This window comes from Harpia harpyja, chromosome 2, assembly GCF_026419915.1.
Source record: "Harpia harpyja isolate bHarHar1 chromosome 2, bHarHar1 primary haplotype, whole genome shotgun sequence".
Lineage (NCBI taxonomy): Eukaryota > Metazoa > Chordata > Aves > Accipitriformes > Accipitridae > Harpia > Harpia harpyja.
The window spans coordinates 8,124,400-8,136,739 of NC_068941.1; positions in this window are offsets into that span (position 1 = coordinate 8,124,400).

Here is a 12,340-nt window from a genome sequence, read left to right on the forward strand (position 1 = left end):
AGCCTGCTTTTTCGAAAACAGGTTTTCACCAACTTCAGTGTGCGATGGAATGATATTTGATAATTTTGCAACAATTGCAAAATGCAGTTATTCAGAGAAAAATATTTAAAGAATTGTATGTATAAGGTGTGCAGTAGCACTTTGCATACAAAAATCTTGTGCAAATAGAAATAATAAACCCCATGTGGTGTAACCTGGAAGTATAATGCATGGACACTGTACATGTAGTTCTGAAAAAACTTTTTATAACCTGGCTTCCTTAGAGCAAATTCATCAGGATGCAGTTCACCAGGATGATCTACTGAAGACAGATCTATCTTCTGCCTTAGCAACACACAACTTTTACAAAAAAGAGGTAATCTGAAGCATTCGAATTATAAATGTTTACAAGTCATTGAAATATAAAATTTATTAATTACATTCAAGAAGTAAAGGCAATAAAAAAAATGATGAGTTAGCAGGTTCAAATGAAGGTTGTATGACATCTACCGAACATTTCTGTGACCCAAAACTGTGGGCCAGATGAGAGGGACAGGGGGAAGATGGTGATGCATAGTTGATGCTTCAATACATTCTTGTACATTTTCTATGGTTTCAGTTTGCTTTGGTTGTATGTCTGATTAGATCGGCTGGATGGCTTTCATGCTCACTTGGTCACTGTGCCCAGTGCATTCCTGCATGCAGTTCATGACATATGGATGTTGGTTAAAACCTGTAGAATACCCCACCTACCTAAAAGATTGTTAAAGGGTTTTGTGGACGCGATTTCAGTCTCAGGCTTAGGAAAAAGAAAGGATTAATTTATCACTGGAGGAGGAAGGAAGGAAGCTGGGAAAGGGAAGGAGGAGGCAGCAGTGGAAAGGTAAGCAAGAGAAAGTGAGAGAAAGCATCGGGTGTAGAAGTATGAAAGAATGAGGTGAATATAAATGAAGCAAAAAAAATGCAGTCAGGCATTGTTTTTCTTTAAATGCCCTGTAAGCAGAGCCGTCAACAGGCAGACAATTATCCCACCAGGCACTTTAGATTGCATTAGGGTGCAAGGCAAGCTTTGCTCTCCATGGTTTATGATTTCATTTGAACCCCCTGAAAGGATAAATGATATAATTTGTGATGTGACTCATACAGGAAAGCAGATAATCAGTGGCGTGCCATAATACAAGTGAGAAAAAGACAAAATAACAGTCAAGGATCGGTTACAGTAGACATTGTGTTCCTTTTATCTTCTGATATTATTTATCATATTAGTATTATCATTATTATTTGCTAACGTTATCATATCACCTAGTGACAAAAATTCAAGGCTCAGAGCCAGGATCCTAGACAAAACAGCCTAATGCTTATGGCAGTTTCTTCCTTTGTTGGCTATTAAATTGTTTCTGTGAACGAAAATAACGATAACAACAAGCAGAAATGTGCACCATGCTGTGACCAATTTCCTGCCACACTATGAGTGATGCACATAACTGCCTTCTGCAGCTGTAACGATGCTCTTGGATGGAGGGAGCCTGAGTGCAGACCTCAAGAGTGTGGCTGGAGTGACCTCCTGAACTGCGCTGTTAACACTGAGAAGTTTTTCAGACTGCACAGCTTCCTGCGTACTGAGAAATGCAAATACAAGAAAATAGGTGTGACAGGGCTGGTTGGCATTCAGACTGAGATTTCAGTATTGATTTACTGTGGGGATATCAGTTCTGTGGCGAGGTTAAAAACTTCCTAGCTTACCATCTGTATCTGCATTTTGCTGCCTTTTCTCTTCCTGTGTTTTTATTTATTAAATTACACTAAAGGGCACCGGAGCAAACCCCTGATGAAAATGAAGTGCCCTGTTTTTTCCAATAAATGAATAATCATTTTAAAAAAAGGCTATCATCGGCTTTATGCAGAGCCTTGAGCTATGCTATGTGTCATATTTTTCTAAAACCCTTTTGTTAATACTTTTGTAGGCAGACTTGAGAACTCCAAGAATTAGCTAATGTTACACCAGCAAAAATGTTTCTTGAAAAAGACAGATATAAGGAACATTTCTACTGGGGATTACATTCGGTCATATTTTTTCCATTAGATTGCGCTTCTGTGGAGTTCCTAGACTCTCACTGGAAGATCCTGCTGGCTCTTGGACTGTGATGCAGAATGTCCCTTACGTTCATTAGTAGCTTATATTGGAAGCAGAGGGCTTCTGAGCTTTTCAGCTGTAATTCAACAACATTAGTCTTAGGCAGGAAAGTGAAAATTTATTTACTGAAAGTAAAATATTTATTTTGGCCAGAATGCAATTTTTGGCACTAGTACTGACGCCTTTTAGGTCAAATTTTGGTAGTAGGCTAGTAAGCCTGTGATTACAAACACAGGCGAATTTAATAAAAGTTAGTCCAATCCCATTCCTCTTGGTGTAAATCCAGAGTATTTTGCTGAAATCTATTGCCATCTGACTAAACTTTCTGTTTCTAGGGTCTGCCAGTGTACACAGTGTTTGGTGTTATCAGCCCGGAGTACGTGTATATTTAAATTTTCTCATTATCACAGAAAAAATAGCCAACCCACTTTATAATTAGCTATGAGTGTAATGACAACCTAGCAATCCTAAGCAGGTGATGTAAACTCATGTTACTGGTGTGACAATTATCTGGTTTAGTAATAATGATCAACTGTAGCAGCAACAATAATAAAGCAAAAATGACCTCCTGAGGAAAGTGAGTATTACTATCCCTTTTATGCAGACAAACTGAACACAAGAGGTTAAACAGCCTGTCTAGCACTTCCATGTAAGGTGGAAATGAAACGCGTGTAGACAAATGATGAATTATGCCACGTGCATAGCGTTACTTGTGACTTTTAGATCAAACTTTGCTGTACTTCTACTTTAAAGCTTGTAGAGGTAATCAAACCAAGACTAAGTGCTTCCCTTCCCTACAAGATGAAACTCCTCGATGTGCTACACAGGAGATTAGTTTAGTAAAGAATCTTTGCTTCATTGCACTCAAAAAAATATTTTCTGCTTGCATGTAATGGGATGTCTTTTTCCTTTGTTTTCTAGTTGGTCACCATCTTCCTTTTCCAAGAGGACAGCTGTTAGCAAGAGCCATACAGTTCCTGTAAAAGTCTGGCCTTTGACAGCTCAGAGAAGACAGTAATTGTAAGTTTGGAGTCTGTAAGAGTTAGTCTCCATGTTTTCCAGGAGGCTGTGTAGGCAGTAAATGCTGGTATTTCACGCAGTGGTCACCTGCTAGAGAGGTGTGACTACCTGGGGGTGCTGGGCCACGCAGAGCTCTTGGCACTCTGCAGAATTGGCACTCTCATCCAAAGAATTAACACAAATTTTACTCGCTCCAGAGTTTCACCTCTCTTTTGAGTGTCCCAGCCATTCGACCAGAATTTCCAATTGTGATTCCCTAAATTGAGACATTGGAAACAGGAGCCAGATGCTTAAACTTAATAGAATAAACTTGCTGTGGAGGCTCTGAGCATGCTGCACTCATAATGTCAAGCACCCTAATGCAGATACTTCAAGCTCAGCAGTAGGTATCTAGATTTAGCAGCTAAGCCTAAATTTACACTTTTAGATCTGGCCTGTGCTTTTAGATGTCAGAAGTTATTTAAGCAGCTATTAGGCCTGCAACAAATTGCAGTGGAAAGATCAACAGAGCATGGAGAAGCTCTGTTTACAAGGTACCAGAGACCACTTGCGTAACAAACCTGTCAATGATTTATAAAGTGTACAGACACAGTACCACGGAAAGTCTCACTCAAAACAATTGGTTACTCATTACCACATTGTTTCAGTGATCTTCTCATCTTACTGGATGTGCTGGACAGCAGGAAGGCCTGCCCATCTCTTTAGCACCTGATGATCCTTGGACAACTTTGTTGCCCTCTCTGTAAATTAATGTCAGCATTCCTGCAGAAGTGTAGCACTGCCTACTGAAGTACAATGCCTGTTTTATTTGAATGTTCTCTGGGAAACAGTTTAGAGAGCATCCGTATCAAACAATTTCTGCACTGCAGTATTTGTACCTCGAAGAGTTAGGTCAAGGGTTTTGGATCAAAGCCTAGCCGAGACTGCATACATCATGGGGCCCGGGGAGAGAAGCATTAAATTTCTTGCTTAAAATTGGCTGTTAAATGCAAATGCATCATCCTTTGTGTTATATAAAATCCAAGCTGAGTGTTCTGTATTTTCTTGAGGCAGCAAACTGTTGAACAGGGTCCCCTTCATTTCAAGGTCTTTAAATCAGGCTCTTGATGAATTCATTAAACTATATATTCATTATAGGTGATGAAAAGTATATAACCTTTCCGGGAGGGAAGTGGTCTGCTCCATAAATAAATCTAGCCCTGTAAATTAAAGATGTGCTAGAATGAAATACCTGGATCCAACAGTGCTGTAACTTGAGCAAGGCAAGTATTTGTAATGGTAGCTTTGGGAAGGAGGCTACTCACAGTGGAATGGATGAACCTTACGAAGTGCCCTGATGGTCTAAGAATCCAGGCTGCACTGGATCAGGGGAAGAAGTAAATTCCAGGATCAAGGTCCCTCAGGGAGGAAGCCCTGCCAGAGTTTCTCTTTTGCAATATATTGAGCTCCTGTCTGAGCATGACCTCAGATCAAAAGCACTGCAGTACTACACTAACAGAGAGGCCTAACAAGCCAGAAGGTTTTGGATTATATTCTGAGAAGTTGTCTCTTATGATCTGTGTCCTTCAGGGGATCAGAGGACAGGTACTCATGGAACACTCTCCCTAGTTTCTTGCTCTATTTAATAATGAGTTCATTGCTTTCTGTATTGTTTGCAGTTCCCCATGACTATGAAAACTGGCTCTAGCATTGAAAGCACTGTAGTAGCCTAAGGAAGAATCAACGAGTCGATGTGTTCCACATATCTGTGTTGGCCAGAAACATAGAAAAGTGCATGGTCTTTCTCACTGTTGTTTTCAGGCCAACTACTATCAGGTGGCAACTAAGTACTTAACCAGATCCATATCCAGTAGTGTCAGGTGAGAAACAGCAGACATACTCCTATGCAAGAAGGTCAGGAATAGCCTTTGCCATATCTTGCTAGTGATTTTCCTGACATGCGAGGACAACTTTGGCTTCCTGTGGGTTATACTTCATGTATATCCTAAAACCAAAACATCATTCAGCCCCTAACTTAACCAGAGACTTCAAAAAAGCCCCAGTCCTCTACTTGTATTATCAAAATTTCAACACTTTGGTGTTGGGATTTTTTTGTTTTGGTGTCGTGTCGTGTCCCGTCCCCCGTCCCCCCCCCCCTTTCAAATGAACTGTGAAGCTTTGCATACTTTGGTTCTAAATGTAAGTGCACTGCAGACATCGATCCAAGGCACCATTTTCTGACCTTTTTCTCAGTTGCAGCTTGTTCATGGTATCATTGTCAAATTTCTTGGCACAGGGAACTGGCCACAATTGGTATACTCTGCAGCGCTTGCTATAGCGGTTGGATGCCAACGAAGAAGCTTTTATAGCAATGGTAGTGTTACAGCATCTCAGTATTTTTTCTTAACGGTTGGACACAGTCCAGTCACAAACATGGTAGGATACAAATGTAATCTGTGTTCGTGGAAAAATAAACATCCCAGGTAAGACCTAAGTAAATCCTCCTCAGTACTGACTGTGACCAAGGTATGAGCCAGATCAAGTATGGCGAAACAAATATTGTCCTCATATAAGGTTCATATGAAAGCTCTACTGTATTAAATCTGTAGTTGTTTTACATTGGAATACCAATTCATGCTACAACCAACTGAAATCTATTAATTGCTACCTTAATTTTTTTAAGTTGGGACTCTCCCTCCTCACCCTTTCCCAGCAATTGAATTTTGATCCTGTGGAACCAATTCTGCTCTCAATGAAGCTCTCAGGAGCCCTGCAAAGCTACTGTAGACAAAGGGGCTATAGTTGGTCACTACCAGACACAATGTACTTTTTTTTATGGTTTAATGCAGACTCAAAATAAGAGCCACATTTTTTAATTTTAGCATGACAAATCATGTGCACCCACAAATCATGCTATTGTCATCAGGGTCTTAAAAAAACATTCTTGGAGAAAAAGTAGACTAATGCAGTTAAACAAAGTACATTACAGGAGGAGGAGAGGAAAATCCACAGAGGCGGAAGGGGAAATTAGTGTACGACTTAGTAGTGCCTTTAAAAATCTCTCTTTTGTGCATGAAATACTAAATAGTGGGCTGGAAAAATGTAGTCTTCCTGCAAGAATGTATTGCTTCCTTCACCATAAATATCAGTGTCTCAAAATGAAAGTTTGTCAGTGCGTGAATTGTACTTTTATTGTGGTGCAAGCAAATGCTTTGTGCTGTTGAAAGAGTCTTCCTTAATAAAATGCGGAGGCTAGAATGGTAAATCTTTTGAAGTTTCTCCTAAACATGTAATATTTAGCTTGAGAAGCAATAGTGAGGAAATGAACACGATAAGAGCTCATTCAGTAACAGCCCTAAATTGATTATTTCCTTCCTTATGTAAACTTATCAGTGAGCCCTTTGGGCTCACTTCCGAATACCAGCTCAGCACAAGAGTCTTATCACAAGGAAATGGAATGTAAAAGCCCTGACAATTTTGATAAGGCACGTACTTTGGTTATGATCCTGTCTCACCCCTCCTCCCTTTTAAATAATTCATCTGCACTAAAAGGGGAGATGCCCTGCCTCTAACTTTTGTATAAATATAAGTTGATGTTGTTATATTCAGAGTAAACCCTGATTATTTATTCTGCTGGTTTCTCAGAATATTCCTAGGTAAAGAGACTAGAAGATATATTGACAATTATAAGCAGCTCTGGAATGGAGTGGCATTGTGCTCTGAATAGATTATTTCTGAGTTTTTAGAGACGCTCGTATGTCTTTTAGACACAATCTAAAGATTCTCAGTAGAGCGGATACCGTAGGAAACTTAAGGCTCTCTGTTTTTATTTGCCACCTTCACCCCGTCCATGATGCCGTCTGTGGGTCTCGCAGCTCCATGTGACGGCAGAACCCAGACTGAATAAGGATCCAATAGCTAACAGTACAAAAGTCAAACAAGCAAACAAAAAACCCCTACCACGCAAACACCAAACCACACACACAAACATACATATGGCAAAAGAAAACTGGCAAGCAAGCTCTACCCGCCAACCACCACAGCCTAAAACTTCACAGTTCTAGCAGCCAGAAAAACAGCAAAGCAGCCCAAAATACAAATTTAACTTCATTCACTTGTCCCAGTAAAGTAATAATTTAAAAGTGTACGTAACAAGTTTTGTGGTTCATTGCATTCCAGGACAGCAAAGCCTGATAAAAGTGCTCAAATGACAGTACTGTTTTTGTTTGAGATGTGATGACATGCTCCTTAAGCAAATGTTATAGGCAGAAAATCCATGACCCGGTAAAATACACTCCAGACCATCAAAGTACTTCTACAGCTTGATGAAATCCACTCGTCTCTAGCAAGAATGACCTAAAACTCTTTAGAGGGAAAAAAAAGTGTGGTGGAATTCAGAAAGAATGTTTTTTAAGCAAACAATGCCATACCAAAGTTGAGTGTAACTTTTCCAGTGAAACCTAAAACTAAGGCAAAATTTCCTGATTTATTTTTTCCGCAGAAACTCAAATCTTGAGTCATTTTATGCAAATTAGGGAAAAATCATGACCGAAGCTGGACTGACATATGATTTTGATTGGCTACTTCGCAAAATCTCCTCTCAGGAATACTCATCATCAAAACAATGTCATAAATCAAGAGAGGGCTTATCCCAACAGTTTTGAAGTTCATTGTAAAGATAGCATTGATTTTAATAGGGTTAGGATTTCTCCAAAATTTTCATGATGCTTTGCCCCTAGACTTCTTCACAAGACATCCTGAATGCTTACTGTTGAAGAAAAGGTCTGTTCCGATGGCAAGTATATTTGGTGAAGCAGTGTGATTGTGACAGAAAAAAGACTGGAAAAAGGTCATGGACCAAATCCAGAATGTACCTACGTGCGCACGATGCCCCAGAGGAAAGGAAGGCTTTCTGATGAAAGACTTGGGGTCAGAGTAGATGAATCTACGTTGCCTTTGCTCTGTCTTGGTGTGCAATATGAACTTTCATAACTCTGTGCTTTCTACGCCATACTGATACCACCACATATGTAACAAATTGTATGTACCTGTAAGAAAATCTTGTTAATATTTTGGGAAAAAAAAAATCAGAATTAAAAGGCATAAGGAAAAACTATAAACTTGCAAAGTGAATGCTAGGTAGCAAAATAAGAGAGGGCGTAACAGCATTGCCTGTCATTTATTTTTTTGGGCCTAGAGCAGCAAAGTCCTCAGGGAAAGGAATTACAGTAGGAGATACTATCTTATTTTAGTGCTGTATTTCCTATCTTAAATTCATAGCGCGTAGGATTTTCATTGTAATTGGTATAATCATTCATGAGTCTATTTTGTTACACAAGCAAGTAAAGAGCACTTTGCTGCTCCATGAAGCCTGGCTTGTTTTATGGAGTTTAAATTAAGGCCTTCAAGATATTAGTAAGGTGGACAAATACTATTGCTGAAATTTTCAATCTAACAACCAAACTGGTGTTCAAAGCAGAGAGCAGATGGAAGGGCTGGGACTTTGCACCCATTTCTGTAAATGCTGATGTTTGTGTTTAACTCCGTAGGGAAAAAAATTTAGTGACTTCAGATACTCTACAGCAACTGGCTGTAGCATGCATGGGTTTTGCTTTGTGACACAGAGCTCAAGCACTGGAGGAAGTGCAGAGCAAATAATTAGATGGTCTGTAACATAGCACAACCTCGGTTCATAGTAGGCTTTATTGGTAGTGATAAAAATGAGGGTGGCATTATACCAATCAGTCATTGATTGCTTGAAGGTAGAGAACAGGGTAAATTTAGAGAGAGCTTTCAGGGAGAGTTCTCAGCAAAGTTCAGTTGTCCATCTGCAATATGCATGGCTGAGCTTCTTCGGGTTGGGTTCTGCCACCTTTACTGAATGTAGTACTATACTATGAGAAGAGGCACATCAGAAAATGTTTGTGGTCTGCTTGAAGGTGGCGGAATTGGGTATTTATTTAGGTCAAATAGACTCAAGTACTTGGAGACCTGGGGAGCTTATGTAAGGCACTGGCTAAGTGAGCATGGTATGAAGGAGCTACATACCGCACAGCTGAAGAGAGGCACGGATGGAATAACTGCATGTTCTCTGAGTAGGTGTCTGCCGACATTTCGTGGTGATCTGGAGACAATTGTGTGGCCAGAGACTTTCTAATAAAAAAATCTGCAGGGTCCCAGTGAAAAAAGCCCCACAGAACTCTCCCCAAAACTTATGAAAACAGACCAGACGAAGAAAAGGATTTTCATATCTTGTGCTTATTAATTGTGAGGTTTGGAAACACATAAAGATCACCTACTACCCGGGCCAGCCTTCAGGCTTCTGTAGTACTTTGAAAGAGTTTGGGCTGAATTCAGGTCTCAGGTATTTTAAAAGATAAACCAGTACATTTTCTTGTCTTGAAACTTGCAGGAACTGTTTTAAGGAGTTCAGCTTGTCTGTTTGGGTTAAGTAGAAGGGCATGAAGTTAGGCTGGTTTATTAACTAACAATAAATATGTTTCCTTCTTTGCTAAACAGGTACACGTTGCATGAAAACAATACAGAATGCATGTGCAAGGATTCCATCAGGTAACTATATGTTTACAGCCAAAATTAACTGCAAGATAGTTTTCTTGTACCTGAATTCAGCTTTTGAAAGAGCATTTCCGTTACTTCTCTTTGTCCTTTTTTTACAAGCTACAGTTTTTCCACTGATTAAATATAATTCCTGCTAATAGATGATGTATTTTCTGCAATGTTGGTAGTCCTGAATAGTTGCTGTAAAAGATACAAGTCTTGAATCAAAATGTGTTTATTGTCTACTGTAGCTCTAGTGCCAGTTATGTATTTATTAGATATGCGAAGCTGCATCATACATTGTCACCTGCATTTCCAACAAGCGAATAAGAGGTCAGGTGAGGAACATATGTTCATTTTGCAGGCTATCACAAGATTCAAGGGAGTGGTGTAACTCAGGAGCCTCTCTGCCAGCTGGTGTGATAAGCAATGAGGTGACATACAGGTTAGTGTTCTGTGCCAGACTCGAGTGCTGAGGAACAGTGCAAAGGTTGTGTAACATGGTGGGGCAGCGTGTAGCTGCTCCAGTGAGAAAGTTCCCAGGGAAGGGTTGCAGCCTATCTTACCTGCATGCTTCACGTGGCAACATCACGCTGTGGAAGCAAATTATTATCACCTCCTGGGGCCATCTTCTCAGTGTTGTTTAGCGCCCTGTGACTGGAAGGGTTATGGTCAGAGCAGGTGCAGGTTGTCCTTTGTATGAGAGCCCTTCTGCTTGCTTGAGAACCAGCTGTTTACAGTCAGCCTAGGGGTATTTAGCTCATATTTTTGTTTCTGTGGACATGTAATACAGGTGACACAATTGAGATCTGAATCACTGCCAGTATAAGTGGTAAAAATAACATGGTGCAAAACAGATTCTTGTCCATCTCAGCATCATGTGATAAGCCAAAGATACGATCTACAGTGGCTTCACAACCAAGCTGGAGATAGGCATTAAATTGACTTCTGGCTTAATATGGTTGTTCAGCATGGTTTTTTTCATGACCCCATGAGTGGTGTAACAAAGAACACTGCACACCAATCTGTGAAATTGCTATGTTTTAAATGTATGTTGAATTCTCCACTCCATAGAAGCTGTACTATGGAGTAGACACATTTCCTCTTTTGGAGAGTTAATCTCATAAATTAGCATTACAACAAAGCCTGAAGAAGCTACCTCCCCTTCCATTTCCTTTTCTTTTGTGGTAGATCAGTTATTCACAAGACATTCTTAGTTTCAGGAACCAATTCTTTGTTTTGCAAAACCTTGTTCCACCCCTGCTGTCTAGTAGAGACCTGTTCCAAGCTGTGTTCCACTGGCTGGGAACATGCACAGGCAACAGAAATGCTTTTATTACAAAACAGTCTTTGCAAGCATTGTATCTGCTCCCCGCCCTAAAGATTTTGTTGAGAACAAGTAGACCTGTATGCATTTCCCTTGGGAAATTCTCCTTAGTGGCTTTAAAAACTGTTACTAAAAATCTGCATTTGAGGAAATAGGCTATACATCAAAATAAGCGAAGAGATTTCTCAGACATCTTCCGTCATGATCTGTGACGCTTCAGTGCTAGTCATTTATACTACCATGGGAATACATTTCTAAAGTAGCATGCATTGTTCTGCTTTTAATGGTTCCCAAATCTTGACTCAATTCTGTGAGGTACATTTTGCTTAATTACATCTAGTATTAGAGTTTCCATTCCTTCAGGTACTGGATTCCCTGCTAGTGATGGAAATGACACCTTTCCTTTCATAACCAGTAATCGTAATAACTGTAATCTACACTCTGTACATTTATTTTGTGTGACATCATTGACTCTTGAAGCTTGCATATCCAAAGGTGACCTTGTCCTGATACAAATACATGGATATTCCCAGGGTCTGCATTGCCTTGTGTAAGTTTCAAGAGGAAAACATATGCTAACATGGAAAACAAGGAATATTAGAAATGCTTGTTACAAAATTGGAAACAAGTCTCATGAAACCTCAGATTTTTTTTTTTTTTTGAGATGGAATGGAAACAGAAAAAATGTTTCAAAGGAACTGACTGTGCGTAAGATGTGATTCAGGCTCATGGAGAAATTTGTTTAGTATAAAATCTTTTGCAGAAGACGTGTTTTGATTGAAGGCAGTGAAATGAATGGGACTAAGATTAAAATAATTATTATTTAAAAAAAACCTCAGTAACCTCTGTGTCTCATCCTTACGCACCTGTCCTGGTGCCATGTAGATGGTTTCTGCATCACGTCTGTTCTATAGAAATTGAACGTGCTTTTTAATTGTCTGAGGGCTTGCTGAGAAATGGGTTTGTTAGGGTTGCTGCAAATAAAAGAAGATCTCAGCAGTCAATTATTTCTTTGTCTAAAAGAGGTCATTAAATTTGATGATAGAAGCTGTCAATGTATAAAAATATACAACTGAATGGAAGGTGAGAACAAATGCTGACAAGTGTAGTATACAGCCAGTGCTCTTGACAAGACACAGAATTGAATTGAGCAAATGGCTCATAAAGCTCATTAGCAGGAGGACAGTAAAATCCTTCCTTTAAGGTGATTTAGGTTTTTAGTAAGCATTTATATGAAGACAGGGGTCTACCCTGGTAGATGGGGGTGCTTTCTTTTACTAGGCACTGCAGACAGCACTGCAATATAACTTTAGTTTATTACGGCACTAAAACTGTTACAGTCT